At 47.8% G+C, this 22,412-nt stretch overlaps 1 protein-coding gene across 7 annotated transcripts in view; it reads right to left on the reverse strand.

Moving 5' to 3' along the window:
- The window catches only part of GSE1 (Gse1 coiled-coil protein), a 416,100-nt gene that overhangs the window by 22,285 nt on the left and 371,403 nt on the right, over positions 1–22,412 (reverse strand). The window contains exon 1 of one of the 7 annotated variants that reach the window (XM_083165428.1): positions 4,504–4,652. The exons of 5 other annotated variants lie outside the window; for them this stretch is intronic. The gene's annotated coding sequence lies outside the window, so the exon portion shown is untranslated. Of the gene's footprint in view, positions 1–4,458; positions 4,653–22,412 lie in introns of those variants that run through there. One more of the 7 variants, XM_083165429.1, reaches the window with a different exon arrangement.

Raw genomic sequence — 22,412 nt, forward strand, 5'->3', positions numbered from 1 at the left:
CGCAGCAAGGCTCACAGTCCAATGGTAATATACGCAGCAAGGCTCACAGTCCAATGGTAATATACGCAGCAAGGCTCACAGTCCAATGGTAATATACGCAGCAAGGCTCACAGTCCAATGGTAATATACGCAGCAAGGCTCACAGTCCAATGGTGATCTACACAGCAAGGCTCACAGTCCTATGGTGATATACACAGCAAGGCTCACAGTCTAATGGTGATCTACACAGCAAGGCTCACAGTATAATGGTGATCTACACAGCAGGGCTCACAATCTAATGGTGATCTACACAGCAAGGCTCACAGTCTAATGGTAATATACGCAGCAAGGCTCACAGTCTAATGGTGATAGACACAGCAAGGCTCACAGTCCAATGGTGATATACACAGCAAGGCTCACAGTCCAATGGTGATATATACGCAGCAAGGGTCACAGTCCAATGGTGATATATACGCAGCAAGGGTCACAGTCCAATGGTGCAACAGGAGCTCCCCTAGTCATTAAAAGATACACAAATCCCCCTAAAGGAAGCTTAGCTGAACCTTATGTAGAAAAAGGTGCAAATCCAGCTGGATCATAGCATAGTCTGTCCTGGTGCAAGATTTGCTCCTAAATCTAATTGAGGCCCTTTATGTCCTTTCAGGACTCACTTGCAAGACAGCAAATGGGACCTAAAACACAACTATGGACTTCTCACTATAGTGATTCTGTCTGCTGTATGCAGCGTCAAATTAGGTATTTGTAACAGGTGCCGGACAGGATCCCGACAGACATTTACCCGACGTCGGGATCCCGACTGTCAAAACACTGACAGCCGGGTTCCCGACGGCCACCTGCTATTTTCCCTCATGGGGGTCCACGATCCCCATAGAGGGAGAATAGAATAGGTAGCGAGTGCAGCGAGCCACCGTTCCCGCAGCGAGCCCGCAAGGGGCTTAGTTGTGCTCACCATGCTGTCTGGGTCCGGTCAGTCGAGATCCCGACGTCGGGCTAATGACTGTCGGGATCCCGACTATCGGACCCCTGTACCACACCCTTTGTAAGCTGACCTGTTTGGGAATGCATGCATGGGTGTCCCTACATAATCATGCTCTAATTACCATCAAAGTGGTGCATAAAGCAGCATTAGGTGGCATAAGCTACTGCTGGTATCAAATGAAATGAACACCTACCGTGTATGGCAAGTATGAGCCAACACTGGATCTAAAGAGCTGCAATCTAATATTAAGCTTCTTCTTACTTGGATACTGGAACAGAAGCATATATGTGGCAAGTAACCAATCACTTCTATGTGCTAGAGGAGACGGTCACTGGCTGTGTATGAGGAGGAGTCCGCGGTGTGAGGACATGGAAAGGGGTTGGCTCTTACGTAGCGCATGTGATGTAACAGAGGTAGCAGGGAAATGATGCAGCTTCCGTAAACACATCACTATGAGCAGTACATTGATGTATGGTAATGTAATAAAGTGAAATAAAATCTAGTACCCACACCCTCAGTTCCCAATATATTATGACCACAATGTGGCGTATAGGGTCATATTACCTATGGTACTAGCCTCAGAAGGTTACGGCATAAAATGGTAGACATACCATAGGTAGACACAAACTTAAGGTTGACATGGGCATATTCGACATGAGTTTTTCACGGTTCTTGTTGTCTATGTCGACATAGACTGCCCCCCTTGTCAGCATTGCGGTGGTCAGGATTCCGGCGTCGGTATTTCCACCATCGGGATTCCGACCGCCGTGATTTCATACTGATGCCCACTGTATAAGTGCCGCGTCCCGCTCGTCATGCTGCCCTCTGCACACTATAAGTAGTGTGCCAATAGTAAAGTATGAACCAAGTCGTTCTACACCAAAAACGTGACCTTGTGGGTGTCTACCATGTCCATCTTGACCTTCTCTCAATGCAGGCCTATAGCATGTTGACCATTTCCAGGTGTCGACTAGTAAGTGGTCTATGTAGACATTGTTGGCCCAGGAACCACATTCCCCTCAGAAAGTGAAGTAAGATGCACCTCAGGAACACACATTGGTAAATACTCCATGATGGCCCTAAAAAATCTGGCTGCACCTTATAATAACCAATCTCCGTCTGCACGGTTTCCGGCAATCAGTACATGGGTGCTAATCTGCTTAATCAATAAATTAAGTGGCAAATAATCCAGTGCCATCAGGAAAGCAAGCGTCACCCAAGACTCTCAAAGCCAGGGTTACAGAACAGGTTTAGCCAAATAATTACAGCCCTGACGCATCCAGACCACAGAGCCGCTCCAGCTGGCCTCAGACCATGACACACATTGCCCAGCAACCGCTGTCTCTGGATCTGGCTGGGGTGGGAGAATATCATAGGATTTCCATGGCACCGGAAGGGGAAATAAGGTGATATTTGCCTTTATCAGTGAGAGATGACATATTATTTCCATGTTCATCAATATGAGAACTGTACAAAGAAAACATTCTCCCAAACCATTTAGAACACCATCACCCTACCTACCCCATATGTAATAAACAAACATAAATCCAGCTGTAATAAGCAAACAAAAAAAAACCCCTCGGTTCCCGATTCACAGAGAAAATAAAATATCACAGATCGCATTACTGGCGGCTCGTGTCATGGTGGCCAAAGAATGTTAGCAGGATTCCAGATAGAAAAGCTTTATATGGAACACGTCCCGTTACACCAGCGCACGCCTATTCAGAAAGCACTGCGTTCTCTAGTGTGGTGTGTATCCCTAGTGTTCATTCTAGCACCCGCTATCTTTGAAAACCCATGCAGTTCCTCTTCCCTGCCTGGGGTGTCGCTGTCTGCTGTTGTGTTTCTAGCACCGGTCTGGTTTGCATATCAGTTCTGATATACAGACCATACTGTGCTAGAAGCACCAAAGCAGACAGCGACACCCGAGGCAGGAAGAGGAACTGCATGGGTTTTCAAAGATAGCGGGTGCTAGAATGAACACTATATCCCTATCACTGCAATGGGGGCATTTATAGCACCACATGATGGGCATTCATCACGTCAGGGTGACTTCACCATTAGTAAAAAGACTGGTGACCTCACACAACGATCATTACACACCACATCCTTGTCGCCATGTTGGACAAAATAGGATTGGGCAATGAGTTTACGCTCACACACAACACAAGTATCATCGTCTCGGCTGCGCGTTACCAGATGAACTAAGCATACCGAACATAATTCCACAATCTCAATCTCTTGTCTACAGTGTATACCTATTTACACAATGCAACACCTTATGGTACTTCTGTACTTTCACGGCGCCAGCATGGCGGCGCGCGTCAGAGTCCCCTTGCGGGGCTCGCTTCGCTCGCCCACGCTGCGGGCTCGGTGGCTCGCTACGCTCGCCACGCTAATTAAAATCAACTCCATGCCAACATGGATAGTGGAGGTATGAACTATCCATGTTGGCATGGCGTTAACTTAGTTTATTTTACTTAGTTAGTGGCGAGCGTAACCCGGAAGTACGCGCGGCGCCATGCTGGCGCCGTGAAAGTAAAGAAGTACCCACCTTTCTTCACTGTTTATTGTCTTAGTATTGGGTCAGGTCACCAAGTGATCGCAAAAGTGCGAGCGTTGGAACCCAATCACACAAGGCCAACGTACGCATATTGGAGAACTGTGCAGCCAATCAGTGAGAGCACCTGAGGACATCTAGGAGAATATACAGCACAGGGATAACAAGGGCTTCAATACAGGCGACTGGGCCTAAAAGCAATGCATCCTACAGTAACGCGCGCACACACACACACACACACACACACACACACACACACACGTGTGCAACCAGGCCTGGGAACTGCACACACAGCTGAGGGGTCCCATCATACAGACAGAGCTACACCATCCAACTACTCCAGGTATACAGTGACTCTGCCTCCACCAGGAATACATATTTACTAACGTGGCAGCTTACAGAGTGAAGGCAGGTGAAAATGGCACGAATACATCCAGCGTGGAAGCCAGCTGACACACATACTAAGCCATATACCTCCACAGCCTTAAAGTCATCCCCATATTCAAAACGAGGAAAAGAAAAGGCAGCCAGGTCCTTCATGCAACAAAAGAGGAAGCAGCCGGAATGTCCCAGAGGCTAAAGTGCCTGATAACGGAGCGCTCGGAGAGACCTGATGTGAGCCCGCTCCGGTCTGAGTCACCATGGAATCAAGGAAACGTAGACGGAGAGATCTGACCGCTCTAGAGGACAATGGAGGGGAAGAGAAAGAGCTGGGCAGGAGCCACATCCAGGGTGAAGCAAGGGCCATACAGCAGCAGTCATTCCGCACCAGGGGCAGAGAGACTTAGCAACAATACACGGGAAAGCGGGAGCTGGAGAAAGTCATGGAAAGTGTATGGCTAAGGATACAGAGAATCACAGCAAGGCTGGAAGACAGACAAAGACATAGGGAGCACATAGTACCAGCTGCCTTGGTCACCTCTATAGAACGGTCCTCAGCATAACCAAACAGAACCCGGCTTACTATGGAACGCAGCAGAGGGACGACTGTCATAGAGCTTCTCTCTTCCGCTTTTTTTAGGTTAATTTCTGAGTCGATGGACTAAATGGCACACACTCCAAGTAATGGCTCCGGGACACAGCATTATCCTCAGCCAGCGTCCCAGGCTTATCTAACAAAGCAACACCACACTTGCCTTGTGAAAACAAGCTGATACTCAGCCTCCAACAGCTGCCACCAGAGTCACGTGGGCTCACCCCTCTCCCCCAGCCAGGCTGCCTGCAGATAACAGTGACCGTTTTGTCATGAGACTCACAGCAGAGGAGTCTATTCAGAGCGTCTGAGGCAGCACTGATCAGGGGGCGTCTGACCCCATTGCATCCTCCCAAAGGAAGGGGGGGGGTTTGCTGTATTGTGACAGAGCGGGGGAGGAGGAATACCTATGAGATACAGGAGGTTCCCCATACTGTCCTCAAATTTTCAAAATGAAATGAATGATTACCCCTGCCAATAGATCGCAAAGGACGCATGATATGAACAGGGTGAATGCAGCAGATCGACTCTTCTGTGAATTAATAAAGTTATCACTTTAATGTGCCAGGCGAATGGAGCGCCCATTGAGAAATGGGCACCTCTAAAAGTTTTACCCCAAGCTTAAGCCGTTTGGCCGACGAGCAAGCTTCTATCACCCATTTTCTATGTATTGCATGATGTTCATTCTCTGCAGATAGGATAATCTAAAGCTGGCTATATGCACGATATCCTTAACAATATAATCGTACATATCGTTTAATGTGTACCCACTATATCATTAACAAACCCCGTCGTCCCAATGTGTTGTCAAATATGACTATCATCAGCATCTGCAAGTTGGGGGGGGGGGGGGGTCCCAGTGAGGTCACTGAATGATATCATTCAGTGTTTTAGTGCTAAATCGCTCGTCCGGCAGTGCTGAGATACAGACCACACTGTGCTAGAAGTAAAACAGCAGGGAGCGACACCCCAGGCAGGGAAGAGGAAGGTAGGAGAATGATCACTACAACCACTATAGTTATACAGATGGACACGTAATGCATTGTATAGGTAAACTGTACACCAACAATTGCTGGAGACTCTATTCTGTGCTCCTCTTGCTGTGTGATGACCCAGCATCTACCGGTTACCTAGATGACAGAAAGAGCACATGGCAAGTCCTACTGTAGCTTCTAGGATGACCCTGCTGACTGATTGCTCAGTAAAACAGGTTTCCTGCAGTGACAGGGGCAGACTGCCTGTCTCTCCCGCCATCACCCTGATGATGAAGTATATACAGCACTTAGGTGGCGGACGTTTTATATGGCCAGGATGCCTCAGCTAATGACTGGGGCCCTACCAAATGCCAGAGGTTTATTCATGGATAGCAAAGTTCCTGAACTCTAAATAATGCATACAGTGCCACGGTTACAAGGCCACAGCAGACACGGCAAAGAACTTCCCAACGTTTTTCTAGTGTAGCTCGGAACCACGTCTGGTCACGATGCACCAAATCGCTGCAGCTATCTACCCAGCAGAAGTCTCTGTGGGCTGGGGAGGAACATTAGCCAGGAAATAATGAGCATAGGAGTCACTTCTGGAGTATACTGACAAGGCATCAATATTACTGTGACGCTCCATCAGCCACGGCAGTGAGCGCAGTGCATGCATACAGGATATTGAATTTCTCCGTTGCCCGCGGGTCACACTAGGAGTCATGGTCTCAGGAGAACGGAGGAGGTTCATCAGAGTCCCCTAGTTGTTGCCAGATAAGGCAGAACCTTGCAGCTACATTAATCTCCCAATGACTGGGCCAGCTGCACTTGTCATGGCAAATTATCCATGCAGTGCGGCTCTGCTGTGAGATACGTACAAACCGTCAGAGGCCACCGGATCTCAGGAGACAAGTCATCTCTTACACAGGACCTCTGGCAGCAGCCGTACGCCATATATAATGAACGTCCTGGAGGGATACTATGGGAAAGACTTGCTTTAAAACAAGTACAAAAATAAAATACTGCAAAAAAAATAAAATAATTTGGTTTAAATGTAAGTAATATGCAGCTTGTGCTAATGGGACTGACTTTTACCAGGACAATTCTAATCCCTTTGGAATCTGTGATGGTCTAGGTCATAGAATAGGAATGAAATGTTATATGTCCACGTTGATCCTTAGTATATTTCCCTGTGTAACGTATAGAGTGAAGCAGAAGGGAAATAAGGAAGCAGCGACATTGCCAAGCGGAAGGTACTCGCCACAGTGATCGCGCCAGCTGCAAGTACCTCAATAAGCATCTCTTCAGTCTACAAAAGGTCTTCATTCATTCTAGTAGGAGACAGGTGCATTGGCCTACCAAGACTAGCCGCAGTCTCCTGGGTGGCCAGCAGGGTACGCTGCAGACACAGAGCAGCTGTAGATGGATTATCAACATGCAAGAGCTAAATGAAGAGAGCGGATCAGTGAAAGGTAGTGAGGTTGGCTACGCAGAGGTGCCTTATATAGAGGGAAGGATGGAGAGAGAGAAAGCAATGAGTGAGCTGGGTGCATAGGAGGCACTGCCATCAGTATATCACACATACAAAAGATCTACAGTACTCAGGTGCTCACGCCTTTCAGACTGCTGCACTAGTGCATTACACATTATCACTAACCACGTGTTATGGAGACCGGTGTCGCTGTCGGCTGCTGTGTTTCTAGCACAGTCTGGTCTGTATCTCAATAAAGACCAGACAGTACTAGATGTACCACAGCAGACCGCAACACCCCAGGCAGGAAAAAGAAATTGCATGAATATTGAAAGATGCAAGGTGCTAGAATGAACACTTCTCTGCATGACTTCCATAGCTCATACAGGTGCATCTTCCCAGCACTCTCCCTGTCTCATCACACAGAGCAGCCCCTGCAGACATTACCATCAGCATTTATGTGTAAGACACCACAACTTTCCTCAGCACCATGTACAGTATAAAAGAGGACACAAAACAGGGTACACGAGTGTAGGCAGAGATACAGATGATTACCTATTGGCTGGGCTGTGGTGAGTGAGAACATGAAAATATGGAGGGCCCTGCTCACCAGAGTTTACAATCTAAGAGGGTAGGTTGAGAGTTATGAGGGAGGAGGAGGAGGAGGAGGAGGAAGGCTAATGCCGTGTTCTCACTGCGAGTAAGAAAGACACTGCTTTTACCCGGCATTAAAATGCCGGGGACTGCTGCGCTGGGCCCCCGTTCTCACTGCAAGGCAACTTCTCGGGTGAAGAAGTTCTACCCGGGAATTTGCCTTTAAACACGGGGTTTTCGGCAGTGTGAACCGGTCAACCCATGTCTGCATACCTGGATCTCAGACACGGGTAAAAAGAAGGATTTTACCTGTGTATGAGATCCGGGTATGCGACCCGTTCACACTGCCAAAAATCCCGTGTTAATAGGCAAATTCCCGGGTCCACATGCTAGACCCAGGAATTTGGCTGCAGTGAGAACGGGGTATAAAAGCTGAGATAAAGGCACTGACGTAGCATCTGAAGCAATGTATGATTTGGGGAGAGTCTGACAGAGGACAAGCCTAGAAGGTGGGAGATGGAGGTGCTAATCAGCGGAGAGGTGGCAGTCTGATGTCAGGGTGGGATGTACACAGCAACCTCCATGGCTGGCAATTAGCGGTTCTCCCAGATACATAAGCTCCGCACAGAGAAATCTTGAAGAGAAATGCTGCTCATCTCACTGTGGCACAACAGGAAAACCTGGCACGCATAACAAGTTGCCACATTTTACATTTGCTTTTATAAAATGGACCTAATTCTGTGAGCAGCAGAGGTATTTGCTGCAGCAGAGGTAGCAATGGCCATCCTGGAACTGTTGGGTCATCTGGACATTGAGGATGCACCGGACCCTACATCTCTGGTCCATCTACTAGAGCAGTGGTTCCCAACTCTGGTCCTCAAGTACCCCCCAACAGCGCAAGCTTTCCAGGTCTTCACACAGAATCACAAGTGACATAATTAGCTCCACCTGTGGATCTTTTAAAATGTGTCTAAATAATGAGTGCACCTGCTGGGTGACCTGGAAAACGTGCACTGTTGGAGGTACTTGAGGACCAGGGTTGGGAACCACTGTACTAGAACATCGCCATCATACCAGCGACTGATCAGCATTAAAGCCCAGTGTACGGATGAAGCAGCGATGGTTCATGGCTTGTTAATGGCTGAGACTGTCCTACATCAACAAGTGTCTGAGCAACGCATTGCTAATTAGTAGCGGTACACTAATGATGCAGTATACACGTACATCGCCATGGCGTGTTCTCTGTGTGTAAGCTGCACCTCTCTACCGGCTCTCTTCCTTACCATTCTCTCCTCCAAGAGCAATCACTAATCAGCACTCTGCCTGCCTCCTGCAGATTTAGTAATTACTGTCTCCTTTCATCCACAGCTCCTCTGACACCAGACCTCAGGCCCACTACCTCCCTTCTCTGTAATTACAAGCTAATAGTTTCAAGGGTTTCTACCCCCCCCCCCCTCCCCGATGGGTCCCAGTTCAAGCACCAATTCCCTCCTCCGCCGCCACCCACCCCCTGATTCTGCTCCGCTCTCCTGACTAATGATACCCTGCAATGTATATCACAGCTTGAGCGCGGGTTAAGTCACAAGAGTGCCAGAACAGCTTGTAATACCCTTCATCAGCGCTGCACAAATTTCTGCACAGGCCACAAATGCCACCCTTTCATTGCCAAAAAAGACAAGCGCACATTGCACAAGCCAGCACCGTCAACAACCGAACCCCTCTGAGCTCACAGACTGGGGCACTCGGGGGAGTGAGGAGGGCTGCAGCTGGCGATGGATGGAGGAGGGGAAATTGGTACCCTTCCATTGCTGTGAAATGTTAGCCATGTGCTGGGGAAGACATCAGGTACACAACGCTGTTCACATTGCAGTGAAAGTTGGTTGGTGAGATTCAGTTGTCCCATGTTGAAAACGAATGCTCTGATTGGTTGCTGCAGATTTGGTTTAGATTATTGGATACAAACAGGTGTTGATAAATAACATCGGTCACACCCAGGATTTTGTACCTGGATGCTACCTGGTTTGAGGCCACTTTACACTGGCGGCAGGACCCAGCTTAATGCCAGCTGGGTGATGTCACTGGAGGCGGTACCGGAGCCAGCGCTAGGAGATGAGATCATTTCTCAGTGCCGTCTATTTCATTGCTGTAAATGGGTCCCGGGTCGCATTGACCCTGGTTTACACTGCGCAGCGTGTAATCAGTGTTTAAACCCAGCTCATTACCCGGGTTGAAATGCTGGGTTGCTCAACCCGGGTAATTTCAACTGACTGCATTTCCACTGCACAATATGCCAGATTGCTGCGCGTTCATGTGCAATAACCCATGATATTTAGGGCAGTGAAAAAGTGGTTTAATGTATTTTTTATGTACTGCCAAATCTGAACACACTTTGACCTGCAAATTGTATCCGGTAAAAGTAACGTGTCACAGATTATATATGTGCGAACCAGGCGGCAAAAGTTGTGATCGGAACATGGTTTCTGTGTGTTGCGCTGGATCTGGCCGGAACGATTCCATCCCTCTGCATGAGCCTACATTCCCATTATCACGCTGCATATGACTCTCGGATGATGCCATGCAAAGCAGCACAGCTCTGTACAAGACACTCATTGTATAAAGAGCCTCTGGCATGTTCCCTTCTGCCGACACCTCGTGTCCTCAGCTTCAGGTGTGGATGGTGGAACACAAATCATCCTATATATACACCACACACAGCGTCTCACAAGGATAGAGCGTATTAGGGGGAATCTGGCATATACTCACATAAAGCATATACTCGCATAAAGCGGGCATTCCAAACCAAACAGGCAGTGCCCGGTTACCCCGAGGGGGATGGAAAACATTACAAATAAGAAACATATCTGGTCGTTGCCTCTCCTATCAGGATACAACAATAACATAGTGGGGAACCCAGCTGCTTTCAGACTGAGATGAAATCCATTGGAATCACTGAAACAGCAGGTAGCCAGAAACACCTCCCCAGCCCAGCTCCGCCGGAGGGAAAACACATATACATTATATACCTACATATATATAGCCGCATCTCTCATCTCTGCTGCGATATGGTCCTTCAGTATGAGGACATGGTGACTGGATCGCCCACACACAAAGGGTTTAGCTGAAGCCACATAGATCACTGACAGCTCAGAAGCAAAAGCTTACGGTTGCAGCGGATTTGGCGGCCTATTCTCACTGGCCTATGAATAGCCGTTTAGTCAAAAGTGGCCTAGAATGACCGGATTGGTTGTTACACTTGTCAGCTGTTCCGTTACAGTGCCAATCCTCCAAAATTGTGTCACAGACACCCTGTGTCATTAAACTCACCCGCATACATGTCACTAAATGAGACACCGGCTCCTACATCGCTCCAGCCTCTGTAATCTGCAGCCTTACCCTGCGTGCAACTACCATGTGAAATGCTTACACTATAGCATTAACATATGGAGACCCCCAATGAGGGGAGGGGGGTGTGTATTTGGGGCAGGGTTTTTGAGGTGCACTTGTTCAATGAATATAAAAAAGACAGCAAATATTGCAAGCCTTTTTAAAGTGTGTGCTGTTTCTGATCACTTTATGGAACCCCAAGAGACGCAGATCAGGGACATAGCGGGTTGTTCTGTTGTGTGAAATTACAATCCTGCTAATTAGCGAACAACTACGCACCTGTAAGGATTATAGCGAACATGCGCAAGGCCAAGTAGCAACAGGAATATTGCAAATATCTAATTGCAGCCCCCATCGCAATTTGGCAGACAGGAAGCCAGCATTTGGGGGTGTTAATCAGACGCTTTGTGGGATTGTCAGGAAAATTGCAGGTGTGCCCAGATGTTTTCTGGGAGGTTCTGTATCGCCAGCTCTGGCCTTGATCAGCCAGATTCTGTCACAGAGTTGTGGAAAGGTCGCAGTCACTCACATTTGCACAGACTGGGAACATCATTTGCTGTGGGAGAATTGCGAATGGATTTGCACGGGGCGGGTTTTCTGTCTGGACGGCAGCTATCTACTCGAAGTCACCTGCAAATTTGCAGACCAACCACCAATTTTGACTCAGGCCCATAGTCTACGTTCTCTCCGGTAATACGGAGCTGCGTTAGAGTGTCAGACTTCCCCAGCACAGCTGTGCACACACGGCTTTCCAGCATTTTATAATCCACCTCTGATTAACACCACAGCGTTTCTGACCCCACTGGGGGACACCAGGGCGAGAGTTGCAAAACCTTTGCCACAAAGATGTTGGCTTAGTTTAAAGGGAAACCGCAGCCTGGCCTCCTGTACTTTTGTTCTGTAACAAGGTAGGTCAATAGCAGTGACATCTGCTGCAAATTACTACACAAAGGGGTTAACACAAGCTGCAAACAGCCAGGCAGACATCTGTGCTGATCAATACCTGTCAGGACAATAAGGCCAAACAGGAGCAGAGAGCATCTCTCCGGGGCACAGAGGTGCTGATTAGTTGCATGTCCGGCAGCCAATTAACCCCTGTCGGGCCAAGGAGCCCAGGCATGCACCTCTTTCTCCGCAGGTGCCAGCCAAAGAGCTGTGTACCCCAAGACGCAGCGACTGGAGGTGTGTGCAGGCAGAAGTCACCCACCGCCTAATGCACAGATACATATGAAGATTCACACTCCTGTACATAAACTATTCATAGATGGGAGTCTTCGTGGATAGAATACATAATGATTGGTGGCGGAGGGAGACACACAGCAGGGTTAGGTACCTCCAGGGCATGCAAGGGAAAATAAGAGCGAGTGGGGGCTGTGCTGCTTATCTCTGGCTAAGGGGAGGGGGAGGCTACGTTCCCTTCAGCTCTCTGTCACACACATTCCAATTAACTTCTCCACAATAGGATCAGGAGAGCAGACACAGCGGGTCTCTGGCATCTATGATGTGCCTTGCAGGCAGGACAGGGGGTGGAAGCACCTCCTGGTATCTACCACCCAGCAACCAATATTGGCCTTTATAATGCTGCTTGGCCCAACGGCTGGACAGAACCAGCTCATATTTGGTCCCACCTGGATGAAACGTATAAAAGAAGCACAGACTGTGGTCTGCAGGTTACTGACCGAATGTAGCGACCCACCAGCCAGCAGACGATGGTCCGGCAGGATGTCCTGTGTAACCTGAATAAATGCCTAATTCATCACACCATATACTGCTGACCTCTGCAACCAAATCAGTCCTCATCATGATCTGTCTACTCCACACCCTGGACCTCCCAGCCTTCTGTTATCAATGTGAGCAGGCCATAAATCAGGCAGATGCAGCAGCACATCCGCTGACCTGGCCAATCTGCTCATTGTTCCCCAATTCTCCATGCCCCCGCCGCCCCTTTCTTTTCACTGCCGCTCAATGAGGCATCTGGAGGATGGGGACACGCGCTGAATCCAGCCAATGTACGATGGCAGTCCGTCCTTATCATCATACCATGACCGCTCATTACCAGGATCGTCACCGGGTACTACACAGATAAAATGTCTGCCTCCTTCTATGTAGGCCACAGAATCACTCACTGAGATCTATATGTAGCCCTGAGTAACCAGAGGAGGCAGGGCGGACGCTGGACAGCGCCAGCGTAGGGACACCTGGCCCCCAGGACAGCTGCAGCCGATCGGTCAATACCATTTGTTATGAAATACAATGCCTGACGCCGGGAGCAGGTGGAAGGTACGAAGCAGAAATACCCACAGCAGATTCTCCTGTTTCCCTGATCCCAATCCGGCTAAACATTAATACTTAATTATGGCTTTGGCACAGACGCCGAACCATAATCCTACACTCCACCCAGAAACACACACCGGAGACGCAGCAGCAGCAGAAGATTCAACTTCTCACTAACAGCATCCAAACACAGCCTGATCTGTGCAGGACGCAGCAGCCTGTACCCCGACTGTTACACTAACTCACACCCAACATAGGACACAAGTTATAGGGCCCTATATAGGCACAATCTAGATCTCGTCGCCATTACCGGACAGAGACTATCAGTCTGATTCATTGATTTGGGGTTTGTCTGTAACATTGTATAAAGACCAGTCTTGCAATGATTATACACTGCACAGTGTGGGTTCTGCTGCCCATCAGCTGCTTGCATATCTCAGCGCAGGCACCGCAGCTGATGCAGAAGCAGGGTCTGCTGGGATTTGTAGTTCCAAGTCACCTGGGGAGCCCCAGCACAGACACATCAAGGCTCCCATGTCCCCTCACCCACCTGGAACAAACAGAAGGGCGATGCTCACCTTTCATGGCAGACGAATGCCCCTTGTGTTACATCCCGCAGCACAGAGCCATAGTGTTTTCTAAAGATTCCCGGAGTAGATGACCCAGTGGAGAGGAGGAGCCTCCGCCTGCAAATACCTGATGCTCTGCACACACCCAACAATGTTCCAGGCACAACCTCTACACAGCCAGCAGCTCCCTCCAGCCAAACCTCTGGCCATTAACAGACTGACAAAAGGGATCAGATTTCAGCTGCTGAACCACAAACTCCCTCACCAGTCATTAGGCTTTAAAGGGATCCATTTAACCCCTTAAGTGGCCAGGAGATTGCACAATTCCTGGAGATCAAAACAAAGAAGGCAGGAATGTTATCAGATGGGAAGCAGGGACAGAGGGGTCCCACCGGTGACTGGGGTAACAGGCAGATATGGTCTATGTATGAACATTGCTCGATACTACAGTATCTTCCAATACAGAGAACCTCAATGACCAATCAGTCGCCCAGTGACTACGTACGAAGGGATCAGCTTGCAGCGAATGCATCTATCTAGGAGCAAAGGTTCAGTAGTAGAAGTGTTCCCTGACTGGCAGAGGGTAGAACCATCCCGAGAGGACCAATGACCAGAGAAGTCATTACAGCTGGAAGCAGAGGACAGCTCCCCTATACCTGGTTGGTATACGGGCTTTAGGTTGACACCATTAAGGTCGACACATGCAAAAGGTCAAATGGCTAAGGTCGAGAGGGTCAAAAGGTTGACATAAGCATTAGGTAGACAATCATAAGGTCGACATGAGTTTTTCACTTTATATATATATATATTTTATGAACTACCATCCACTTCGGTGTGGAGGGAGAATAGAATGTGCTTCGTGTAGCGAGACACCGTAACCGAATCACGGCGAGCACAGCAACCACGTGAGGGAACACAGGGCACTGATACAGTGTCCGAGCACAGCAACCACGTGAGGGAACACAGGGCACTGATACAGTGTCCGAGCACAGCAACCAGGTGAGGGAACACAGGGCACTGATACAGTGTCCGAGCACAGCAACCACGTGAGGGAACACAGGGCACTGATGCAGTGTCCGAGCACAGCAACCACGCGAGGGAACACAGGGCAATGATACAGTGTCCGAGCACAGCAACCACGTGAGGGAACACAGGGCACTGATGCAGTGTCCGAGCACAGCAACCACGCGAGGGAACACAGGGCAATGATACAGTGTCCGAGCACAGCAACCACGAAAGGGAAAACAGGGCACTGATACAGTGTCCGAGCACAGCAACCACGCGAGGGAACACAGGGCACTGATACAGTGTCCGAGCACAGCAACCACGTGAGGGAACACAGGGCACTGATACAGTGTCCGAGCACAGCAACCACGTGAGCGAACACAGGGCACTGATGCAGTGTCCGAGCACAGCAACCACGTGAGGGAACACAGGGCACTGATACAGTGTCAAAGCACAGCAACCACGTGAGCGAACACAGGGCACTGATACAGTGTCCGAGCACAGCAACCACGTGAGGGAACCCAGGGCACTGATGCAGTGTCCGAGCACAGCAACCACGTGAGGGAACACAGGGCACTGATACAGTGTCCGAGCACAGCAACCACGTGAGGGAACACAGGGCACTGATACAGTGTCCGAGCACAGAGCACAGCAACCACGTGAGGGAACACAGGGCACTGATACAGTGTCCGAGCACAGCAACCACGTGAGGGAACACAGTGCACTGATACAGTGTCCGAGCACAGCAACCACGGGAGGGAACACAGGGCACTGATACAGTGTCCGAGCACAGCAACCACGGGAGGGAACACAGGGCACTGATACAGTGTCCGAGCACAGCAACCACGCAAGGGAAAACAGGGCACTGATACAGTGTCCGAGCACAGCAACCACGCGAGGGAACACAGGGCAATGATACAGTGTCCGAGCACAGCAACCACGCGAGGGAACACAGGGCACTGATACAGTGTCCGAGCACAGCAACCACGCGAGGGAACACAGGGCACTGATACAGTGTCCGAGCACAGCAACCACGCGAGGGAACACAGGGCAATGATACAGTGCCCGAGCACAGCAACCACGTGAGGGAACACAGGGCACTGATACAGTGTCCGAGCAAAGCAACCACGTGAGGGAACACAGGGCACTGATACAGTGTCCGAGCACAGCAACCACGTGAGGGAACACAAGGCACTGATACAGTGTCCGAGCACAGCAACCATGTAAGGGAACACAGTGCACTGATACAGTGTCGGAGCACAGCAACCACGGGAGGGAACACAGGGCACTGATACAGTGTCCGAGCACAGCAACCACGTGAGGGAACACAGGGCACTGATACAGTGTCCGAGCACAGCAACCACGCGAGGGAACACAGGGCACTGATACAGTGTTCATGTTGACTATGTCGACATTTCAGGACAAAAAAAAAACCCTTAAAAACTCAAGTTGACCTTCTGACAGTCGACCTTCCCACTATCAACCTAATGCTTGTGTCCACCTTCGCTATGTAGACCTTTTTCATGGGTCAACCTTCAGTGGTCGACCCAATGACCCATACTCACCAGGTCACCTACTGGGGAAACCAGAAGCCACTAATCCATAGGGATGAGACCCTTCCTCCACTCAGATCACTCAGTAACAGGGCTGCGGATCATTAGGCCAAAAGTCAATATAAACCCATATAATACCATGAACAAAGAAAATTTTCCCAGTGCGCCCTATGTATAGGTGTCCACCACCAGACCAATAATGGAATACAGTATTACTTCTGTAACAAAAATATTTAATACAAATTATTTAAAAGTAATAATAAAACATCATTTTCATCTGTATATTCTTTCCAGTCAGTAACAAAGAAACCCTGGAAAGAATATACAGATGAAAATGATGTTTTATTATTACTTTTAAATCATTTGTATTAAATATTTTTGTTACAGAAGTAATACTGTATTCCATTATTGGTCTGGTGGTGGACACCTATACATAGGGCGCACTGGGAAAATTTTCTTTGTTCTATCTGTCCTTATCCCTTACTAACAGAGGGGACTTCCCTAGTTGCTGCCCACCCTTATCCATTAATTTACAGCGCATTGAAGGGGTACTTTTCTTGTTTACCATATAATACCATGTCCATATATATAAGTAACTATTAATAATAATCTTGACCACATCTGGGGCCTAATTCACACGTGGGTATTAACTGAATGCAAAGTCCATGTTGGTGCAGTTGAGCCAGTCTTTGGTACTGCGCATGAGCACATTGTTCTTGAACCCCTATGGTGACTGCAGCACCTGGACTGTACGCACTAAGGTGCTAATGCGTATGGGATCGCTGGTATCAGTAAAGATGTGAAGCAATGGGCATTCCTAGGCAGTGCCACATGGGTGTGTGATAGGAGTATCCGTGGGGTACGTTCTCAGGTGCACAAAGGGAACTTACAGAATTAACTTACCCATCACTTCAAGACTGAGGGCCAGATGTACTTGGATTGAAAATGATAAAATGGAATGATATACCACCAGCCAATCAGCTCCTACCTGTCATGTCACAGGCTGTTTGAAAAATGACAGGCAGGAGCTGATTGGTTGGTGGCTTACCATTCTCCAAATCACTTTTCAGGGCTAAGTACATCACATCTCACCCTAATTCCTTAAGATATAGATCAACTGGAAGTTTTGGAAAGATCAGGGCCTGTGCACTACATTCATTTCCTCACCATACTGACAAGTTACCAATACGTGTTAATTATAACAGGCCCTTCCCCAAAGAAAGTACATATAGTAGGACCGGTACTCGTTTAGTTTCACGGCGGCAGATATATATCGCATGCGATTTCATCTGATTTTGTACCTGTTCGCAACCCCAATATCCACTACGCATGGAGTTGATTCTATATAGTATGGCGGGCGAGCCACCGAGCCCAAAGCGTGGCGAGGGGACGCAGATTACTTGACATGTATTCCGTGGCGAGCGCAGCGAGGTCCGCAAGGGGCCGCGGAATACATGTAAAGTAATCCACGGGGCTCGGTACGCTCGCCGCGCTTTGGACTCGCCACCCTATATAAAATCAACTCCATGTGTAGTGGATAGTGGGGTTATGAACAGGGACAAAATCAGATGAAATGGCATGCGATCACCGTGCCGCTGTGAAACTAAACAAGTACCGCAGGACCTAAATGTACTTTATAGAACATGCGAGAAGAGTAGATCGGGGGGGGGGGGGGAATATATGTGTTGCACACACTTCATGCAAAGTGGAAAACAAGTTTGGTACATGCGATATCGCATGCGATTTACTATCCCGTTCATATCCCCACTATCCACTAGGGCGTGGAGTTGATTTTATATAGTGTGGCAAACGCAGCGAGCCACCGAGCCCCTCGAGGGGACACGGAATGTATTCAACGGAATTACATGCAAATGCCATGCGATATCATGAGTCGCTGCGAAACAACACAAGTACCATAAACCGTGTCTCGCCGCACTATATAAAATCAACTCCACGCCGTAGTGGATAGTGGGGGTATGAACTGGATAGTAAATCGCATGTGATATAGTGGCGCCGTGAAACTACACAAGTACCACAAGTTCAGATAAACAGAGGTAGAAATGCGATTTCATCCGATTTTGTACCTGTTGGTAACCCCACTATCCACTACGCAGGGAGTTGATTTTATATAGTGTGGCCAGCGCTGTGAACCACCGAGCCCAAAGAGTGGCGAGCCCCGCCGATTACTTTACATGTATTCAGTGGCGAGCGCAGCTAGCCCCGCAATGGGCAGCGGAATACATGTAAAGTAATCCGCGTCCCCTTGCAGGGCTCGCCACACTTCGGACTCGCCACATTATATAAAATCAACTCCCTGCGTAGTGGATAGTGGGGTTATAAACAGGTACAAAATCGGATGAAATCGCATGCGATCACAACGCATCGAATCGCATGCGATATCGCATCTGCTGCCATGAAACTAAACAAGTACCGCAGCACCTAAATGTACTTTATAGAACATGTGAGAAGTGTAGTTCGGGGAAATATATATGTGTTGCACACACTTCATGCAAAGTGAAAAACAAGTTCACATAAACAGAGGTAAAATTGCATCATCTCCAGGGACTCATTCCTGCCCCCACTGCATACACACCACATTTTACAGGACATTTATCACACTGGAACAAAGTGCAAAATAAAATTCTAATTCTAAAAAGTGCAATACCCAGAAACACCACTAGGAGGCAGCAGATAGTTGTGAATGTTTTGATGCTTTATGTATGGCCAATACACTGGGATATCTTTTTGCACAAATCTCTGTCTTTTCCAGGTATCAGCTGAAATTGTACGTATTCCTGTAAGGGGGCTGACCCACAGAGCACAGTGCGCTTATAGCTTGTATGCACCCTTGAATCTATATTATAACGTCACACTGATGCCTGTCCCAGCACTTATAGGACCGGTATATTTTTTTCTTCCAGAGTTCTGCATCCTAAAAAAATCCTGCTTCAAAAAAACGTCACAGCTAAATAACATTTCATCTCTTATTTTTATTTCTGCAGTGTTCTAACAACAGTAATGTACCCAGAAATTAAAATAACTGTTAAAGAGCTTTAAGGCTCCTTCAAGCTTTTCATGCATTTGTAGCACACGGGTTAAAACTAAAGTGTTGCGGCCTTAAATTTCCATCTGGACACCTTGTTCTGATTTTTTTGTTTTGTTTTATGATTTTTCAGAATAATGGAGTTTCTGGCAATCTGTGCTCTCTTGTAAAATATGGACGGGCAGGGAGATGCCTGACATCAATTATCCCAAGTCTGTGCTCCGAAGTGTACAGATGGCAAGACGATTTATTGCCCATGTAAAATGGGAGGGAGGAACGACACCCATCATGAATCACACTGCTGGGTAACTGATCTCTCCCTCGGCCCAGTCTTCTTAATTTTATGGTCCGCCTAAAATTTTGTCCAAGACTTGGGGGATTCTAATATTTTACCCATTCAGCATCAGAGCTGTCAGATAAAAACCCTCTACCTTGGGGTGAAGAACTTGCAGTGCCGTTGCCAAGTGAGTGAGTACTGCCATGATTTCAGGCATAAGTATATAAGGTTGCACTACGCCATTGCTTTTCAACCTCGGTCCTCAGGACCCCCCCAACAGTTCACGTTTTCCAGGTCTCCTCACAGAATCACAAGTGAAGCAATTAGCTGCAACTGTGGATCTTTTAAAATGTGTCAGTAAGTAATAAGTGCGCCTGCCGGGTGACCTGGAAAATGTGAACTGTTGGGGGGTCCTGAGGACCGAGGTTGAGAATCCCTGCACTAAGCTATAGAATCAATGTGAACAAGCAAAAGTTGAACTTATTTCCAGAACACACAATAGAGAACGTCCCATCTGCACTGATGGATACTGTGCCAGTGATCCAGAACACAACCCGCAATATCTGTGTAATCCAGTATCTTACATATGATTGATGTCACAGCGAGTGATGCTGGGGTCTAAAAATCCAATCCATGTACTAGAATTTTGGTAACAAGGCACAGTGTCAAAACAGAGAGTGACAATTACCAACCAATCAACTTCTAACTGCCATACTACAGAATGTGCGTGATAAATGACAGCATCTGATTGGTTGGTACTATATAGCTCTCCGAGGTTTGATAGTTTCCTCTGTACCAGATAGGAAATGTATAGCCATGGCAAAATCACAGTAACAATCACTGTTCCAGTAAATAATTCAGTGCTATGACCCTTATATCTCGTATCAGTTCACTAGGAATAGTGAGGTTACTGCGTCCCCCCCAATATGTCTGCCTCCATGGTGGTCTCTCTATGTGGCTGGGGCACGTTCATAAGGACTCTCACAGCTGCCCAAGTGGATGACATGGCTTCACACACTCACACGGTTGTTTGAGTTGGCGCTCGGCTGTACTGATAACTCTCAATGAAATATTCTGAGGTTTGACAAGGTTATCAGACTGAAGTGTTAACACGGCATTGAGGTCTATGGCTGGAAAAGGAACCTGTGAGAAACCGGATAAGTTCAGGGTAATATGGCGCCATACATGCAATCATCCTGGCGCAGGATTGACAGTGCTGTGCTATGTATGGTCCTCCATCAGATACAAGATTTGTTTACATCTAAACAGATTTTGATATTAAAGGAAAGAAACAGGGGCTCTCCTCACGTACGTACATTTATTTAACAGCTTCTTATATAGTGCAGCATATTCTGTTGCGCTTTACAGTAGGAGACAGTAATACAACAAACTGGGTATTTAAAGACAGTCAAGGGTATGAGGGCCCTGCTCGCAAGCTTAAAATCTATAGTACATCATGTGTATCTGTGAAAAAGGAACTATAAGCCAGGACGGAACACACAGGAGAGGTGTAATCAGCCTCCTAGAAGATTCCATTCCTCTGTTACTAGAGGTAATAGCGCTGTTAAGGGGTGTACACATGATGATATTTTGGCAGGAGATGTTGACTAGATAGTCAAAATCTCCTAGAAGGTTGGCCAAAATCTCCCCATTTTTCTCCTGCTTAGTCAATATTGTCTAAAAGAAATTGCTTAGTATAGATTGACTGTGCAGGCAAGGTCATTGTGACTAGATCATAGACTATCATTGCTTAGACAAAATCGCTTAGTCAAAATCTCCAGTGCATCTAGCCAAAATCTCTCCCAAAATTGCTTAGTCAAAATTGTCCATTAGTCAAAATCTCCCCGTGTGTACACCCCTTTAGACAAAATCGCTTAGTCAAAATCTCCAGTGCATCTAGCCAAAATTGTCCATTAGCCAATATCTCACCGTGTGTACAGAGCCATACTCTACAGACAGGAAACCAATGCTGGAGATTTACATACTCTTCATGTCTAGCAGCCGGGAAATAATGACTTATGTAGATAGACGGACAATCCGATGCGCAGGTAGAAGCACAATCAGATTGCTTCCCATAAAATGTTATTTGTTTTAGCCCTTCATTTTATATTGGGAAAATTGCAAAACCAATGGTATCTGGATGGCTGACCGTCCACAAGGTATGAAATGTAGGAGTTTCTGGTGCTGTATAAGGGTGAGACTGCCATCACACTGGGGAATAAGAGGACTAGAGAATGGTCATGTGTTTCTGCCACCCAGCACCAATCAGATTTGGCCTTTTTCTGTTCCCCAGTTGGAGGAGTCTGTGTATAGCAGCCAGTACAGAGTACACACATACACACCCTGCTAAACAAAGAGACCAGTATTTGCATGTAACCAGCACCTAGAGAGACACTGAGAGCAGCATCCTATGTGACTACTGCATGCTACAGCCAAACCAATCACCCCTGTATGATAGAGGACATGCGCATGTTATAAGAAGTGTCTTTGTAGGATAATGATGGGGACACAGGCTGTCCGTATAAACGCAGCTCACTGCAACCACCATATACACCACACAGGTGACGGAACCATCACCTATCTCTCAGACACCCCAGACCACAGGGTTAGGGCAGGATGGAGGTGCCCAACAGCTCCTGAAACCTGCACTGCGCGTCTGCCTGTATTTATATAATGGGTGTGGGAGATACTCTGCTGGGTAAACACGGATTCGGCATTGTTTGTGGGTGACAGGAAGGCACAGGATTAGAAGATGG

Source organism: Crinia signifera, chromosome 11, assembly GCF_055691185.1.
Source record: "Crinia signifera chromosome 11, ASM5569118v1, whole genome shotgun sequence".
Classification (NCBI taxonomy): domain Eukaryota; kingdom Metazoa; phylum Chordata; class Amphibia; order Anura; family Myobatrachidae; genus Crinia; species Crinia signifera.